The sequence below is a fragment of the Halictus rubicundus genome, unplaced genomic scaffold, assembly GCF_050948215.1.
Source record: "Halictus rubicundus isolate RS-2024b unplaced genomic scaffold, iyHalRubi1_principal scaffold0263, whole genome shotgun sequence".
In the NCBI taxonomy this organism is placed as follows: Eukaryota; Metazoa; Arthropoda; class Insecta; order Hymenoptera; family Halictidae; genus Halictus; species Halictus rubicundus.
The window spans coordinates 208355-213837 of NW_027488804.1; positions in this window are offsets into that span (position 1 = coordinate 208355).

The following is a 5483-nucleotide window of genomic DNA, read 5'->3' on the forward strand; positions in this document are numbered from 1 at the left end:
TCCACTATCCTATCCTATCCTCTATCCTGTCCAATCCTCTATCCTATCCTCTATCCTATCATCCATCCTATCCTATCCACTTTCCTATCCTTTAATCTATCCTATCCTATCCTCTATACTATCCTCTATCCTATCCTATCCTCTATCCTATCCTATCCTCTATCCTATCCTATCTTCTATCCTATCCTATCATCTATCCTCTATCCTATCCAATCCTCTATCCTATCCTATCCTCTATCCTATCATATCCTCTATCATATAATATCCTCTATCCTATCCTATCCTCTATCCTATCCTCAATCCTATCCTATCCCCTATCCTATCCTCTATCCTATCCAATCCTCTATCCTAGCTGATCCTCTATCCTACCCTATCCTCTATAATATCGTATCCTCTATCGTATCCTATCCTCTTTCCTATCCTATCCTCAATCCTATCCTATCCTCTAACCTATCCTATCCTCTATGCTATCCTATCCTTTATAATATCGTATCTTCTATCATATCCTATCCTCTGCCCTATCCTATCCTCTAACCTATCCTGTCCTCTATCCTATCCTATCTTCTATCATATCCTATCCTCTATCCTATCAAATCCCCGATCCAATCCTCTATGATATCCTATCCTCTATCCTCTATCCTATCCTCTATCCTATCCTCTATCCTATCCTCTATCCTATCCTCTATCCTATCCTATCCTCTATCCTATCCTCTATCCTATCCTCTATCCTATCCTCTATCCTATCCTATCCTCTATCCTATCCTATCCTCTATCCTATCCTATCATCTATCCTATCCTATCCTCTATCCTATCCTATCCTCTATCCTATCCTATCCTCTATCCTATCCTATCCTCTATCCTATCCTATCCTATCCTATAATATCCTCTATCCTATAATATCCTCTATCATATCCAATCCTCTATCCTATAATATCCTCTATCCTATCCAATCCTCTATCCTATCCTCTATCTTATCATCCATCCTATACTATCCACTATCCTATCCTGTCCTCTAACCTATCCTTTTCTTTATCCTATCCTACCCTCTATAATATCATATCCTCCATCATATCCTATCCTCTCTCCTATAATATCATCTATCCTATCCTATCGTCTATTCTATCCTATAGTCTACCCTATCCTATCCTCTATCCTATCCTATCTTCTAACCTACCCTATCGTCTATCCTATCCAATCCCCTACCCTAGCCCCTATCCTATTCTATCCTCTATCCTATCCTAACCTCTATCCTATCCTATGCTCTATCCTATCCTATCCCCTATCCTATCCTCAATCCTATCCTATCCTCTATACTATCCTATCCTCTATCCTATATTATCCTCTATCCTATCCTCTATCATATCCCATATCCTATCCTATCCTCTATCCTATCCTATCCACTATCCTATCCTATCCTCTATCCTGTCCAATCCTCTATCCTATCCTCTATCCTATCATCCATCCTATCCTATCCACTTTCCTATCCTTTCCTCTATCCTATCCTATCGTCTATACTATCCTCTATCCTATCCTATCCTCTATCCTACCCTATCCCCCATCCTATCCTATCTTCTATCCTATCCTATCCTCTATCCTATCAAATCCCCTATCCTATCCTCTATCCTATCCTATCTTCAATCCTATCCTTTCCTGTATCCTATCCAATCCTCTATCCTATCCTGTCCTCTATCCTATCCTATCCTCTATCCTATTCTATCCTCTATCCTATCCTATCCTATTCTCTATCCTATCCTATCCTATCCTTTATCCTATCCTATCCTATATCCTATCCTATCCTCTATCCTATCCTATCCTCTATCCTATACTATCCTCTACCTTATCCGATCCTCTATCCTATCCAATTACCTATCCTTTCCTCTATCCTATCCAATCCTCTATCTTATCCTATCCTCTATCCTATCCTATCCTCTATCCTATCCTATCCTCTATCCTATTCTATCCTCTATCCTATCCTATCCTATCCTCTATCCTATCCTATCCTCTATCCTATCCTATCTTCTATCCTATCCTTTCCTCTATCCTATCAAATCACCTATCCTATCCTCTATCCTATCCTATCCTGCATCCTATCCAATCCTCTATCCTATCCTATCATCTATCCTATCCTATCGTCTATCCTATCCTCTATCCTATCCTATCCTATCCTCTATCCTATCCTATCCTCTATCCTATCCTATCCTCCATCCTATCCTATCCTCAATCCTATCCTTTCCTGTATCCTATCCAATCCTCTATCCTATCCTGTCCTCTATCCTATCCTATCATCTATCACATAATATCCTCTATTCTATCCTATCCTCTATCCAATCCTCTATCCTATCCTATCCTCTATCCTATCCTATCCTCCATCCTATCCTATCTTCAATCCTATCCTTTCCTGTATCCTATCCAATCCTCTATCCTATCCTGTCCTCTATCCTATCCTATCCTCTATCCTATTCTATCCTCTATCCTATCCTATCCTATCCTCTATCCTATCCTATCCTCTATCCTATCCTATCTTCTATCCTATCCTTTCCTCTATCCTATCAAATCACCTATCCCATCCTCTATCCTATCCTATCCTGTATCCTATCCAATCCTCTATCCTCTCCTATCATCTATCCTATCCTATCGTCTATCCTATCCTCCATCCTATCCTATCCTATCCTCTATCCTATCCTATCCTCTATCCTATCCTATCCTCCATCCTATCCTATCCTCAATCCTATCCTTTCCTGTATCCTATCCAATCCTCTATCCTATCCTGTCCTCTATCCTATCCTATCCTCTATCCTATCCTATCCTCTATCCTATCCTATCCTCTATCCTCTATCCTCTATCCTATCCTATCCTCTATCCTATCCTATCTTCTATCCTATCCTATCCTCTATCCTATCAAATCCCCTATCCTATCCTCTATCCTATCATATCCTGTATCCTATCCAATCCTCTATCCTATCCTATCATCTATCCTCAATCCTACCCTTTCCTGTATCCTATCCAATCCTCTGTCCTATCCTGTCCTCTATACTATCCTATCCTCTATCCTATCCTATCCTCTATCCTATCCTATCGTCTATCCTATCCTCTATCCTATCCTATCCTATCCTCTATCCTATCCTATCCTCTATCCTATCCTATCCTCTATCCTATCATATCCTCTATCCTATCCTACATTCTATCCTATCCTATCCTCTATCCTATCCTATCCTCTATCCTATCATATCCTCTATCCTATAATATCCTCTATCCTATCCTATCCTCTATCCAATCCTCTATCCTATCCTATCCTCTATCCTATCCTATCCTCCATCCTATCCTATCCTCAATCCTATCCTTTCCTGTATCCTATCCAATCCTCTATCCTATCATGTCCTCTATCCTATCCTATCCTCTATTCTATCCTATCCTCTATCCTATCCTATCCTCTATCCTATCCTATCCTCTATCCTATCCTATCCTCTATCCTATCATATCCTCTATCCTATCCTATCTTCTATCCTATCCTATCCTCTATCCTATCATATCCTCTATCCTATCCTATCTTCTATCCTATCCTATCCTCAATCCTATCCTATCTTCTATCCTATCCTATCCTCTATCCTATCAAATCCCCTATTCTATCCTCTATCCTATCCTATCCTGTATCCTATCCAATCCTCTATCCTATCCTATCATCTATCCTCTATCCTATCCTCAAACCTATCCTATCCCCTATCCTATCCTCTATCCTGTCCTATCCTCTATCCGATCATCTATCCTATCCTATCCCCTATCCTATCGTCTATCCTATCGTCTATCCTATCCTCTATCCTATCCTATTCTCTATCCTAACCTATTCTCTATCCTATCCTCTACCCTATCCTCTATCCTATCCTATCCCCTATAACATCCTATCCTCAATCCTATCCTTTCCTGTATCCTATCCAATCCTCTATCCTATCATGTCCTCTATCCTATCCTATCCTCTATTCTATCCTATCCTCTATCCTATCCTATCCTCTATCCTATCCTATCCTCTATCCTATCCTATCCTCTATCCTATCATATCCTCTATCCTATCCTATCTTCTATCCTATCCTATCCTCTATCCTATCATATCCTCTATCCTATCCTATCTTCTATCCTATCCTATCCTCTATCCTATCCTATCCTCCATCCTATCCTATCCTCAATCCTATCCTTTCCTGTATCCTATCCAATCCTCTATCCTATCCTGTCCTCTATCCTATCCTATCCTCTATCCTATCCTATCCTCTATCCTATCCTATCCTCTATCCTATCCTATCTTCTATCCTATCCTATCCTCTATCCTGTAAATTCCCCTATCGTATCCTCTGTCCTATCCTATCCTCTATCCTATCCTATCGTCTATCGTATCCTCTATCCTATCCTATCCTCTATCCTATCCTATCCTCTATCCTATCCTATCCTCAATCCTATCCTATCTTCTATCCTATCCTATCCTCAATCCTATCAAATCCCCTATTCTATCCTCTATCCTATCCTATCCTGTATCCTATCCAATCCTCTATCCTATCCTATCATCTATCCTCTATCCTATCCTCAAACCTATCCTATCCCCTATCCTATCCTCTATCCTGTCCTATCCTCTATCCGATCATCTATCCTATCCTATCCCCTATCCTATCGTCTATCCTATCGTCTATCCTATCCTCTATCCTATCCTATCCTCTATCCTATCCTATCCTCTATCCTATCCTATCCTCTATCCTATCCTATCCTCTATCCTATCCTATCCTCTATCCTATCCTCTATCCTATCCTCTATCCTATCCTCTATCCTATAATATCATCTATCCGTTCCTATTCTCTATCCTAACCTATTCTCTATCCTATCCTCTACCCTATCCTCTATCCTATCCTATCCCCTATAACATCCTATCCTCTATCTTATCCTATCCTCTATCCTATCCTATCCTCTATCCTTTCCTATCCTCTATCCTATCCTATCCTCTATCCTATCCTATCGTCTATCCTATCCTCTATCCTATCCTATCCTCTATCCTGTCCTATCCTCTATCCTATCCTATCTTCTGTGCTATCCTATCCTCTATCCTATCAAATCCCCTATCCTATCCTCTATCCTATCCTATCCTCTATCCTATCCTCTATCCTATCCTCTATCCTATCCTCTATCCTATCCTCTATCCTATCCTATCCACTATCCTATCCAATCCCCTATCATATCCTCTACCCTATCCTATCCTCTATCCTATCGTATGCTCTATCCTATCCTACCCTCTATCCTATCCTCTATCCTGTCCTCTATCCCATCCTATCCTCTAACCTATGCTATCCTCTATCCTATTCTATCCTCTAACCTATACTATCCTCTATCCTATCCTATCCTCTATCCTATCCTCAAACCTATCCTATCCCCTATCCTATCCTCTATCCTGTCCTATCCTCTATCCGATCATCTATCCTATCCTATCCCCTATCCTATCGTCTATCCTA